The sequence below is a fragment of the Tamandua tetradactyla genome, chromosome 19 (genome assembly GCF_023851605.1).
Source record: "Tamandua tetradactyla isolate mTamTet1 chromosome 19, mTamTet1.pri, whole genome shotgun sequence".
NCBI classification, from domain to species: domain Eukaryota; kingdom Metazoa; phylum Chordata; class Mammalia; order Pilosa; family Myrmecophagidae; genus Tamandua; species Tamandua tetradactyla.
In genome coordinates this window covers 70,646,419-70,661,242 of record NC_135345.1, presented here as the reverse complement: position 1 = coordinate 70,661,242, position 14,824 = coordinate 70,646,419, and positions in this window count along the sequence as shown.

Below are 14,824 nucleotides of genomic sequence, written 5' to 3'. Positions count from 1 at the left end.
ATGGGAGAGGAATCAGGGGCAATTATTCCATCCTCTGACTTGTACAACATCACTATCTGTCACACCACCAAACAACTTTACCTCTCTTGGATCTGAAGTTATACACATACCTTCTAATGCTCTAGTCCTACAGCACAATAAATTCAGAACTGTTAAGAGAAACCATAGAGCAAAGCATCAACTGTGGCAAAGTACCGCTGGGCTTTGAATGGAGTGACAGGGAATGTCCAATGCCAACATAGGGCACCAAAGACTTCGATAATTCCACTACTGAAGATACTGAGACTGACTTTCCTGAACGATTTCTGATTGTTTTGGCAGTATTCAAGACTTGAGTGACTAAAACCCAAATTTGATACCCATGTGGTTTCTGTACTCACAAACTATAGTGAATGAGCTGATACCTATGATACACAATGGGCCTTTCATATTTTAGAATAGATAGAACCACTAACTGAGGAAATCCAAAGGTTTCTAGAAAGACTGTTGGCAGAGTAGCTTCCATTTAGGGAAACTATTAATACCTCCATGGGGAATATCATCTAATTTCTATAAAAGGCTTTATATTTTGTTGTTATTACTTAGTGTTATGCTTGCCATGTTTTTGCTGAGTGATTCTACACATGAGAGGGACAGGAATATATTCTATTATGGAAATGTAAGTATACATGAAACTAAATTAGCCACATTAAAGGCTGAATATTTAAGCAAGAAATATTTTGGGACCAGTTAGATAATGAACATGGGTATGCAGAATTAGGAGGTGATATATTTCCTTTAGTGCTAACCACAGTCAGCTTTGTAGAGTATAAGAATTCTCTAAATTTAGACCAGAATTCATAAGTTTAAAATACCCATCTGACAATCACTGATAATTTTAAAAATCATTTGTCATTAGTGGATGCAAATGCATAGCAGATACTTACTCAATAAGAAATTGTAAACTAACCACAGGAAGAAGACAGTCACAAAGAACTTACATTATGGGCTTTTCTAGGGTTGTGTTCTTGTTTGCTAGCTGCTGGAATGCAACACACCAGAGATAGATTGGCTTTTAATAAAAGGGGATTTATTTCATTAGTTATTCAGAGGAAAGGCAGCTAACTTTCAACTAAGGTTCTTTCTTACGTGGGAAGGCACAGGGTGATCTCTGCTGGCCTTCTCTCCAGGCCTCTGGGTTCCAACAACGTTCCCGGGGTGATTTCTTTCAGCATCTCCAAAGGCTTGGGCTGAGCTGTGAGTGCTGAGATGAGGTATGCTGAGCTGCTTGGGCTGTGCTACGTTGAGCTCTCTCATTTAAGCACCAGCCAGTTAAGTCAAACGTCATTCATTACAGCAGGCACGCCTCCTAGCTGACTGCAGATGTAATCAGCAACAGATGAGGTTCATGTACCATTGACTCATGTCCACAGCAACAGAACTAGGCACCTTCACGGGGCCAAGTTGATAACTGAATCTAACTACCACAGGTTGTAAACAAATATAGGCCATTGGAATAGAAATAATTATTGTGTGTGAGAATACATGCTGGGAAATAGCAACAGCTATTTCCTGACTTGATAGGACCCTTCATAGTATTTTTGTGTGGCAACAAATATGTCATACAATAAGATTTACCTTAATGCCACAATGCTGGTGAATAAACAACTTATAAACAAATCTGCAATAAATTAGCCAATAATATCTGTATAGGTATCAAGACTCCAACAACAAGGATATGCCACTCTTAATTATACCCATAGAATATTGATTAATAAAACTGGAGGAGTTACTTATAGACTTTGCAAAAATAATACAATGGAATAACTAAGGAAAATTTGAAAATGGTAACCAATAATTCATGGTATGGAGGTATTGCTAATATCATACAGTAAGTGGTGTAATTGAACTAATTTAAAAGAACTAGATAGTTGGAAATATACTACTCTATATAACTGGGGACCTCATAGTGATTATTTAGAACTTTGAAAGCCAACACAAACAACTAAAATATCAACGTCAGGATTAGTGACAGTCACAAAATATCCTTTGTCTTTTAAGGATGAATTTACAGACTAGACTAAAAGGGATAAGATTTTGAAAAATGCTATAACTAAAAATTCCATAACTCTGCTTGAGTTGGTAACCTTACACCCTCACCTTAAAGACATACACACACAGGCACAATTCAATGAGCAAAATTGGATCACTGGAAGTGTGATACAACCTGACACTATAACCCTGAAAGCCTTCTAAAAACCCAGGCTATAACCCTGATAGCCTTCTAAAAACTTTGCAAAAGGAGCCATGAACCTTATGTCCTAACTTCGTTACACCAGTTGAACCACATGAAGTATATAAAGGAGCAATACAAAATAAAGATTGTTATAAAGAACATTGTCCCTGGTATATACTGTAGGTTATCAAATGACACCTATTATTTCAATGCCTAGAATTTGTTAACTAACTACTTACAAAAGATATGCACCATAGTTGAATCTACTATTGTAGCATATACTTTAAAATTTAATAAAAGAATTTATGGCTAGTGTGAAAGATCATAGGCAGCAAATATTTTCAAGAATTATGTAGCCCACCATTATAGATTTACAACTTAAGCAGAACTACAGAAACAGGAAACATTTGCAGTGCCCATGGGGATTAGTAGGAGGTTTGATAGAAATTTTGATATCACAGTACCAGATAGAGGAAATCAATAAAAAATTAGAAGATTTTAAAAGGACACAACAAAATGTCAATTCCTATGCCATGGAAGCTTTCTCATATTTAGGACTTCAGAAAAGTATACATGAAATTGTGGATAACACTGAAGACCATGATAAAAGTCCCAGTCTGGGTGGAGGTTGGAGATGCAAAGCAGAGACAGAGACATGACACCTGTAACAGGGGAAGGAAGATTTATTAGCAGAAGGACAGCCTGGAAAGTTGATTCAAGAAATCAACTCCCGCTCCCCTTGATTTGAGTAGGAAATTTTAAAGAGAGTTGGGGACACACTTTAAAGACTGACATCTTCCACTTTTAAATGGATTGTGTGCCTTAAACTGATTATTGGGCATTGGAAATATTGGGAGCTGCAATTAAGTGAGTAAATAAATTGCACTGAGCATTCAAACTGTTGTCATGTGGGACCCATTTTCAAATACTAACCTTTCAACTTCCAGCTGCTTTCTGTTTGTTGCCCATTTTCAAATACTAACCTTTCAACTTCCAGCTGCTTTCTGTTTGTTGCAAGTACGTTTCCACAACATTCTGTTCCGTGTAACGCCACACCTGTTTCCTCAGCTTTACTCACTGACGCTGGTAAGGTTAAGTCATATATCTGATAGGTAAATTTTGGGAAAATAACCAGTTAGCTCTGTTCAACTCACTGTTTCCTCTTGATGGCTTCTCTGGCCACTAACATGCTGCTGTGTTCCTCCAAGTATATGTAGAGCCCTCATATTGACCTGCTTTACCTCAGAATTACATGCAGCTAAATCTGCTGAATTGTGAAGTGTGTTAACAAGCCCACTTGTCTAAGAAACATAAAACTTTGTTCCCTTTTCTTCTTGATTTGGCTTCAATCAACAATAAAGTTATTTTGGCTCTTATCTTTATGTTTTGTGATCTTCTCAAATTAATCATATATTGGGTGGAGAAGAGATTTTTTTGTAGTTGGTCTCTATTCAGAAACCTTGACATCTGGTTTCTATAAATACATTTTATTTCTAATCCAGGCCAGGTAAAACTATAAAGCCACATGCCCCACTGCCTTCTTTCCTTCTGTAGAACTTAGGACAACATTTACAATGTAAGAAATTTATGTCAAAAAGAGAAAGGAGGGACATTGCCATGTGGAGGAAAGTTAAGGAATCCAAGAATTCCCATGCAGCAGGAACTCTACCGACCTCAGGAGTTAGTAAACCTCTGAAACTGTGAGCGAATGCATTCCTATTTTTAAGCCAACCCATTGTGTGGTATTTGTCAGGAAATGAAGACAATATATTGCTTTATCATTCATGGCTATATCTGATGATTTCTTATCTGGCCTACATTTGTATACAGACACAATATAAATACATACATATACATGGAATTGTTAAATACTGATTTTGGTTTTCTGTTTTTATGTAACAAACCACCTCAGAAACTTAATGATATAAAATTATATTTTGTCTTCAAAGATGCTGTGAATAAAGAATCCAGACAGGGAAAAAAAAGTATGGTATGTTTCTGCTCCATATCTGTCACTCCAATGGGAAGACTCAGATGTCTGGGTGTTGAAATATTCTGCAAATTTTTCAATCAGGTTTGGAACCTGAGCTGTGATGACTTGGAGACTGTGCTCAGTTGGAAATGGGGAACAGAGGGATACCCATTTCCACAGCATGGCGACCTCAGGGTATAGTCTGACTTCATGCACAGTAGCTCAGAACTCCTTTTGCAACTGTTCTAGCAAAGAAAGTGGCAACTGTACTGTATTTTGAGACTTAGCATCACATGTTAAGTAGTGTAATTTCTGATGTACTCTACTGGTAAAAGCAGTCACAAGTCTGTCTGTACTTAAAGGGAGGTGATACAGACCCTTTTCATTGGAAAGAATGTTAAAAAAAAAAAAAACAATCTTTTTAGCCAAAACAAATAGTGTTAATGATAAATATTTAAAACAACATTTCTTATAACAGCGAGGTGTTGGTTGCCCTTTATTTCATTTACTTGAATAAAAATTTATCATTAGATTTTAAAGTATAACTGGCTTTTCCTATAGATTTTAAGTAAAAGACAAATCATGGTGTCTCTAGAAATGGATATTGAGTCCCCCCCCATTATATCCAGTATTGAAATTGCACAAAACAATGTTGTTTCCCTAAGAGAGAAGAATTTTCAGGTAAGCTATAAGGCAGCTTAATTTTTCTGTGGGTGAAGAAAAGGCAAAGCCCTGGTTGAAAGCATGAGGTTTCTACTGTAAAAATGGGAGCAAGGGAACTAACCTCTGTAACTGTGTTGGTGTGAAACTGTTGTGTACTCCAGAAAAACCATGTTCTCTAATCCTGATTCAATATTCTTTAGGGTGGGAACTTTTGATCAGTTTTTTCTCAAAGAGATGTGACTCACCCAATTGGGGGTGGGGCCTTTTGATTAAGTTATTTCTATGGAGATGTGTCTCCACCATTCAAGATGTGTCACATAGTGAAGTCCTTCAAAAGAGAGTCATTTTGGAAAGAGCTCAGAACTGACATGGACAGAGACATTTGGAGATGCAAAAAGAGAATGCCCCTGGGGAAGCTGTTTGAAGTCAGAAGCCAAAGTAACAGCAGACGCTAGCCATGTGCCTTCCCAGATTGGCTTTTCTTATGTCAAGGTATCTTTCTTTAGATGCCTTAGTTTGGCCTTAGAACTATAAACTTGTAACTTAGTAAATTCCCTTGGTAAAAGCCCATCCATTTCTGGTACATTATATTTTCAGTACTATTAACTAAAACAGTAAACAAAATTCAGGAAAAAATTAAACAGCTATAGGTTGTTACAAAAGTGAAAACTGTCTTTCACTGCTTAGCCCATTCTCCCCATTCCTTACCAGTCTGGACATCCACGATGCCTCAGTTCTTAACCGTCATCTCCTTATGTGTCTATCTTTCTGAAATCCCTATTCTGCTGGTTAGTCTTACTTTAAGTGGAACAAATATACTTCTGGTTATTACTTGTTTGGACCCACTAATTCAGAGGGCTAGCTGTTTTCTGGCTCTTCTCTTGCTGTACCTTTCCCTATGAGGAGTCAGAGCCAGTGAGTCTATTCCACCTTCTAGACCATTGTTCAGCTGCCACAATCCAGGATCCCCTACCCCAAGGCCACAATCGGGTCTATGAAGACTTCTTCCTGGGTTAGTCTTCCTAAGGACAGACCTCTGCCACCATAAAGGCTTGAAGGATGGTCAAGTGTTGGCATTTGCTTGGAAGAAGGGGTATGGATGGAGCTTGAACATGTGGACTGGGTTGTCCAAATATATTCTGTGAGGTCCTTTAAGGTAGTGGTTTCAGTTGGGTAGGGCTGTGGACCAGAGCCTTCACTTGTACTCTGGTTCTGACCTCACAAATGTCAGGCTGTTTTTCATTTGGTTAAAAAAAATAAGTGGTAAATTATAAAGTACCTCTTCCTCCTTATTCTCTCTTCAAATTGACATTTGAATTTCTTTTGTTAATATATGAGTCAGTACAGATGGAAACATTAATATATTTGAGGCTATCTGTGCTCATATTTGTCCAAATAAAAGGTACAGGGTGTTCAGTCACCAACAGAAGCATTCACTCTTGGCATGCTGAGTCAAAACTCTGAGCACACATTCCAGAGAGATATTATTATATGGTGATTAGAGCATATGGAATAGAATTGCTTGGGAAGTGCACTACTTCATGGAGTAAATGGTTTCTTGGAAAAAAGCATTTTATTTAGGTTGGCCCAAAAACTATAAAATAAATAAAACTGGAAAATGTGTTCCAAATGAAGTGATTTAGAAATGAATTTCTTTGCTGTGAATGATTTGTAAACAGAAGATTGCCTGTAGGTCAATTATACTGAAATGGAGAGCAAAACAAGTCTAACATTTAAAATTCTCCTGATTAAAATAGTATCATTTAACCTAAATTCATCTATATATAGAAACTTTTCAGAGGACTAGAGTGCAAAAATAAATAAAGGAATAATGATATTTGGGCTAAGCAGCCAGTTTAGCTCTGGTTCCAAATACCTTTGAGCTTTATGGGGTATTATTTAAGAGTCAGAATCTCAAATACAGAATATTCAGGTCTTTCAAAACATGTCATCACTGTTTGATTGAGAGAAATTGCTTAAAGTCTTACCTTTGTGTCATCTAAAATCACATACTTTCTGAAAAGTTCTGGGGCTAAGTTTGAGAAACACAATTATTGAAGACATGCAGTTGCCCCTTGATAAAAAGTGAAGAAAGGAGGGTGACACGTTTGGGTTGGGCAGTTTGTATATCTCTTGAACTCGTTACTTTAGTGGACAATCTTAACTTGAAAATAAAAGTGCTTTTTCCCACTTGAAGCAATGGGGAGAAGTACTCTTTTCCAACGTTGTTACAGGGCACATGATGCAACAAGATAACTCTTCCTCTTTCCTCTCATTTTCTTTCAGAATCTCTGGTGGTATCAGTTTTGCTCATATAATTATTTAATTTTAGCTAATACTGTCTAGGACTCTGAAACTTTTTCAAAGGAGATGGGGCTTGAAGTCTAAATGAGGGTTGCCACATTGAATTACCTTTAACAATCCAGAGTAATTAGGCACCAGTATGTGCTACCAGGGTGAGTAAACTCCTTAGTCATAATATATATTCCTGGTGTGTTAAAGGGAACACATCATCACCCATCCATTATCAAAACATTTCTATCCTTCCAAATAGGAAACCTGTACATTTTAAGCCTCATCTTCCCATTTCCTATCCCCACTCTGCCCCCTGTAACCTATATTCTAGGTCCTGACACTATGAGTTTGCTTATTCTAATTGTTTCAAATCAAATAAACCATACAATATTTGCCCTGTTGCACTGGATTATTTCACTCAACCTATCTTCAAGGCTTATCCATGTTTTCACATGTGGCAGGACTTCATTGTTTTTATATCTGAATAATATTCTATTATATATATATATAATAGAAGATGTCAAAGGAGGTTAATGGAAATTTTTATTGGTATTGCATTGAATCTATAAAGTGCTTTGAACAGGATTGATATCTTAATATATATATATATATATATATATATATATATATATACACCACATTTTGTTTATACATTCATCAGTTGATGGACATTTGAATTGCTTTCATCTTTGGCAATTGTGAATAATGCTGTCATGTACATTGGTGTAAAAATATCTGTAGAAGTTCCCGCTTTCAATTCTTTTGAGGTGTATACCTAGTAATGGGATTACTGGGTCATATAGTAGATCTATATTTAGCTTTCTGAGCATCAGCCAAACTGTCATCCATGCAGCTGCACCATTTTCCACTAACACCAGCAATGAATGAGTATTTCTATTTATCTGCATCTTATCCAACACTTGTTACTTTCAATGTTTTGTTTTGTTTTGTTTCTTTTTTTTAGTAATTGCCATTCTAGTGGGTAAAAATGGTTTCTCATTATGGCTTTGATTTGCATTTCCCTCATGGCTAATGACGTTGATCATCTTTTCATGTACTTTCTGGCCATTGGTATATCTTCTTTGGAGAAGTTCTGTTAAAAGCTTTTGCCCATTTTTCATTGGACTGTTTGTCTTTTTGTTGCTAAGTTGAAGGATTTCTTTACATATTCTGGATATGAGTCCTTTATTAGTTATGATGTTTCCAAAATTTTTTTCCCATTGTGTAGGTTATTGTTTTAGTTTCCTGATAAAGCCCTTAGGTAATAAAAGTTATTAATTTTGATGAGGTCTCATTTATCTGTTTTTGCTTTTGTTACTTGTGCTTTAGGTATAAAAATCTAAAAAAACCATTGCCTAATACAATTTCCTGAAGATAATTTCCTAAATTTCTTTGAAGAATTTTATATTTCTAGCTCTTATATTAAGATCTCTGATCCATTTTGAGTTGATTTTTGAATCTGGTGGGAGGTAGGTATCTTATTTCTTTTTTTTCAAATGGAGATCCAGTTTTCCCAGCACCATTTGTTGAAGAGACTATTCTTTTCCAATTGAGTGGTTTTTGCAAAATAGTCAAAAATCAGTTGGCCATAAATGTGAGGGTTGATTTCTGAACTCTCAGTTCAATTCCATTGATCTACGTATCTGTTGTTCTGCCTGTAACAAGTTGTTTACATTGCGGTGGCTTTGTAGTAAGTCTTAGGATCGGGAAGTGTGAGATGTCTAACTTCATTCGTCTTTTTAAGATAGCTTACCCCTTGCTCTTCCATGTAAATTTGGTGATTGACTTTTCCATTTCTGCAAAGGAGGTTAATGGAAATTTTTACTGGTATTGCATTGAATCTATAAAGTGCTTTGGGCAGGATTGACATCTTTACAATATTTAGCCTTCCAATCCATGAACATGGAATGTCTCTCCACTTTTTTAGGTTTTCTTGATTTCTTTAGCAATATTTTGTAGTTTTCTGTACACAAGTTCTTTAAATCTAGGTTAGATTTATTTCTAGATATTTGATTTATTTGAGTTGCAGTTATAAATGGAATTTTTTTCTTGATTTCTCCTCCTGTTTGTTTATTACTTGTATATAGAAGTGCTACTGACTTGGGGGTGTTGTTCTGTACCCTGCCACTTTGCTGAATTCATTTATTCCCTGTAGGAGCTTTCTTGTGGCGTTTACAGGATTTTATCTAAATATAGCATCATATTATCTACAAATAGGGAAAGTTTAATGTCTTCCTTTCCGATTTGGGTGATTTTTATTTATCTTTCTTGCCCGCCTGCTCTGATTAAAACATCTAGTACTATTTTGAATAACATTGGTGATAGTGGACATACTTGCCTTATTCCTGATCTTAGAGGGAAAGCTTTCAATCTTTCACCATTAAGAAGGATGTTATCTGTGGGCTTCTCGGTTATGCCCATTATCATGTTGAGGAAATTTCCTTCCATTCCTAGTGTTCTAAGTGTTTCTCTCAAGAAATGGTGCTGTATTTTGTCAAGTGTCTTTTCTGCATCAAAAAACCAATCATATGGGTTTTTCCCTTCATTCTGCTAATGTGGTATATTACATTAATTAGTTCTCTTACTTTGAATTAACATTGCATACCAGCGATACATCCTACTTGATCATGGTGTATAATTTTTTTATCATGCTGTTGGATTTTGGTTTGCTAGGATTTTGTTGAGGACTTTCCAATTATTTTCACAAAATATTTGGTCTGCAGTTTTCTTTTCTTGTGTTATCTTTATCCAGCTTCATGACGAGGGTGATATTGGCCATGTAGAATGATTTAGGTAATATTCCCACCTATTCAAAGTTTTGGAATAATTTGAGCCAAACTGGAGTTAACTTTTCTTGGAATGTTTGATAGCTCTCCCCTGTGAATCAGATCCTAGATGTTTCTTTCTTGGGAAGTTTTCAATGACTAAATCATTCTCTTTGCTAGCAATTGGTTTGTTGAGATCTTCTATTTCTTCTTGAGTCAATGTAGGTATTTTTTGTGTTTCTAATAATTTGTCCAGTTCATCTAGGTTTTCTAATTTTTGGCATACAGGTGTTCATAGCACTCTGATAGTGCTTTTTATTTCCACAGGGTTAATAGTAATGTCCCCCTTTTCATTTTTGCTTTTCATTATGTGTATCCTTTCTCTTTTTTTCTTTTCCACTATAGCTAAAGGACTGTCAGTTTTATTGAGTTTTTCAAAGAATTAATTTTTGTTTTTTTCTGATTCTCTGTATAGTTTTTCATTTTATATGTCATTTAGCTCCACTCTAATCTTTGTCATTTTCTCTCTTCTGCTCACTTTGGGTTTGCCTTGCTCTTCTTTTCCTAGTTCTTCCAGTTTGAGGTCAGATCTCTGATATGAAGTCTTTCTTCTTTTTTTATTGTAAGCATTTAGAATATATGTATATATATATATATATATTCAGTGCACCCCACAAGTTTTGATATATTGTATTTTAATTTTCATCTGCCCCAAAATATTTCCTAATTTCCCTCATGATTTCTTCTATGATTCATTGATTGTTTGAAAGTATGTTGCTTATTTTTGACATAGGAGTGAAGCTTTCATTTTTCCCCATTATTGATTTCTAGTTTAATCCCATTGTTGCTGGAGAAGATACATTGTATGATTTCAGTATTTTTCAATTTATTCAGACTTGTTTTGTGACCCAACATTAGGTCTATCCTGAGGAATCATCTGTGTGCATTTGAGAAGAACTTCAATAGCATACACATATACTTTTCCTATACCCCTATGTCCCCACATATTTTTTGGTACTTTTTAATACTTATATCTTTGTACACTGTATATCCAAAAACATATATTTAATATTAATTTGTATGCATTTACATTTTAGCCCTGTAGGAAGTAAGAAGTAGAGTTACGCACAAAACAATACAATGCAATAATACTGGGATTTATATTTATCCAAATGGTCATCTTTACCATAGGTCTTTTTTCTTCATGCTGCTATGAACCACTATCTAGTGGCCTTTCCTTTCAGTCTATTTCCTTTTAATATTGCTTTTTTTTTTTTTTTTTTGGTGTGTCTAGTGACGAGGAACTCCCTTAGCTTTTTTTTTTTTTTTTTGTATTGTTGTATGGCAGGGTCACCTTTCCTTATTTTTCCATGTGAGTATCCTGCTATTTCAGCAACATTTGTTGAATTTTTTGTTTGTTTGTTTGTTTTGCTTGTTTGTTTGTTTTTGGGGGGAAGTGCGTAGACCAAGAATTGAACCCCGGTCTTCTGTATAGTAGGCGAGAATTTCTTAGCTTTTATTTTAATGTGAATGTCTTCATCTCTCCATCATTTTGAGAGTCTCACTGGATATAAAATTCTTGGCTGGCAGTTGTTTTCTTTCAGCACTTTAAGTATATAATCCAATGCCTTCTTGCTTTCATGCTTTCTGATGAGAAGTCAGCACTCAATCTAATCAAGACTACTATGTACATAACTGCTTTTCTTTTGCAGGTTTTAGAAGTCTCTTCTTGTCCTTTGCATTTGATACTGTAGTCAATATATGATTGTGCTTATTTTTTCATGTTTTTTTTTTTTTTGGTGTTTTCTGAGCATCTTGGATGTTCATATTCATTTATTTTCCTAAATTTAGGAAGTTCTCTGTTGTTATTTCTTTGTTCTTTCTCTCCCTTTCTCATTTTCTTATCATTCTGGGATTCCTATAATACATATATTGGTACGCTTGATGTGTCCCATAGCTGTCTTACACTATTTTTGCTTTTAAGGTTTCTTTTTTATTTTTGCGCCTTTGCATGATTCATTTCAAATGTTTTATTTTCAAGTTCACTTGTCCCTTTTCTCCTAGCTCCAATTACTCTTGAAACCCTCCTGGACATTTTTTATTTCACTTATTGCAGTTTTCAACTCCAGGAGTTCTGCTTGGTTCTTGTTTAAAATTTCTTTCTCTTTGCTTAGACTCTCATATTGCCCATCCATTGTTTTCCTGTTAGCCTTTAGCTCTTTCTCTGTACTTTCTTTAATCTCCTTTAGCATTTTTAAGATTTTTTACAGCCTTTTTTGGTATTCATGGGCTTGAATTTAAAATGGGACCAGTAGTTTTGGTAGTGTGTTTTTCCTTTGTCAAGTTTGGGCACAAATTAAGTGGAATATTGAATTTAACCAGGTATGATGAGATCATGAAAAATGAGTTATGAGGAAGGGTGAGAGATGTAAGAAAGAGGAGCAAGTATGCAAGGAAGTAATTAGAATGATCTATCATGAAATATTTACTCAATAATGCCATTAGGACAAGATCATTAAAAATCATGGATATAATAATAATTACTAGAATTAATTACTCTCTACATGTCAAGCACTGGTCCAGCATTGTATCACTACATTTAAATTTTAATAAAATCCCATTTAAATAAGTACATTATTATCTCCATTTTATAAGTAAAGAGAATGAACAATTAAATACCCTAAATCATTTAGTTAGTAGTTATAGCATAGTCATACATATCTGTAGGACACAGAAGTAGGATGTAACCATGGTGAGGTAAAACTAAAATAAATAAGCAAAAGATTTTGGGGTTGGAAGAGATGGAACTTGTCAAAGTGTGAAAAATGAGAAATGTAATAATACTAAGGGTACAAAATTAAAATAGAGAAAACATTTTTGGAACTAGTTAGCCAATGATTGTTGAAAGGAGTAGAAGAAAATAGGTAGCCTGATCTGCTTGATATGATGGCATGAAAGAATACTTACAGAGAATGGATATTTAGTATCTTCAAGCAGGAAGCCCACATACAAATATAAGAACAGGAATATCTTAATTAATACTGAAAGAATCCACGAAACAAGAAGATCCTATGGAAAGAGATTTAATGAAAAAGATTTTAAAATGTAATGAAAATTCTTGGAAATTTAAAAAGAACAAGTAAAAACTAATATTTAAGAGTTAAAAATTTCAATAGTAGAGCATAAGTGGACACTTATGAAAAGTGAATCAGTGTAATAGTTAAATAAAATCTATACTATAAAAAAATCAAGAAAAGAAAAATATGAATGAGCAATCTTTTTATTGTTTATATAGTTTTGTTTTTGCCAGAATGTTATATAGTTGGAATCTTAAAGGATGTAGCTTTTTCAGGCTTGCTTCTTTCATTTAACAATATACATTTACAGTCATTCTATTTCTTTTCATGTCTTGATAGCTCCTTTTTTTTAAACCCCTGAATAGTAATTCATTGGATGAATGCACCAGTTTGTTCAGCCATTCATCTATGGAAGGACATCTTGGCTGCTTCCAAGTTTTGGCAATTTGAATAAAGTTGCTGTAAACATTCACATGCAGATTCTTCCATGGACATGTTTTCAGCTATGCTGGGTAAATACTTAGGAGTGTTTAATTTTGCTAGAAACTCTTTGGCTGTCTTCCGAAGTGGCTATATCTTTTTGCTTTCCCATCAGCAATGAACAAGTTCCTGTTGCTTCATATCCTTGACAGCATTTGACATTGTCAGCTTTTTGGATTGTATACATTCCATGTGCCTTATCTTGACTTTGTAAGTGGAACTTACACAACCTCAAAATTCATAATGCTTCTACAATTGAAGTTGGGTAAAAAAAGGGAAAAAAGACTATTTGCCTAAGTGGTACTGTTTTTAGCCAAAAGCTGGTAAAATTCTCAGAAGCAGAGGGAACTACCTTATTCAAGAACTTAGAAATTCCAGTATGATGTTTCCTGGAACACCACCAGCATGTCAATCCCAATGAATTTAGGAGAGATAATAAAGCAAGAAACCTTACCTATCTTCTAACTGGTACATGAAACAGTTTATTAATGGGGATAAAGTGAAAACTGTAAATTCTTCTATTTTACTGGGACAGTAGCTACATTTACAACAGAAATCATAAGATAATTGTGGTTTTTTGAATAAGCAGTAAGAAGTTGTAGAAACATCTTTCTCAAAGCACAAGTAAGCAGTTAAAAGACTGCAGTAACAAGGCAAGTGCTGAATCACAATAAAGGTTATTTTAAAAGTGGTAAAGTATCTTGTGGTATCCTGGTTGGTCCTCCTTCAACCCTTACCAGCTCATTATGGAGTTAGCCTGTACTCCCAGTGTGGATCCTGGCCCCGGTTCTTCAGAGAGCAGAGTAATCCTCACGCATATACTGGGAACACATATTCCTGGCCTGATCTGTCTGGTGGTGGCCCAAGAGTTCATAATCCCAGAACTTGTCCTGCATGTATAAGGCAATTCACAGAGTTCTCTTATAGAAGGTTATGGGATAGCAGTCAAGGGGCTCCTGGGGCAAGGGATCACTTGTAAGATATAAAATACATTGGCCAGAACCATGAGGAAGCTGTTTCCTAGAGAGAGGGGGCATTCCTACTGTGTAAACAGAGAAATTCCTAGGGTCACATGTGTATGTCCTGTGCAAAAATGATCAGGGAGGCCCTTATTCTTTGGACTGGAGCTATTCCTTAAACTCATTGTATGGATACATTCCAAAGGATAGCCTCCCACAGGCCAATCTGCAAACACTGGGAAAGGTGTTTTCTTTTTCACTTCCTTTTTTTTTGTTAGCTTCTTGGATTTAAGGGAAACTCTGTCATAACACTATGTGGAAACAAGCTTAAGGAACTGACACCTCAGAGTCTAAATTCCAGCAAAAATATTAAAATATCAAAATATCCAAGTTTCAAC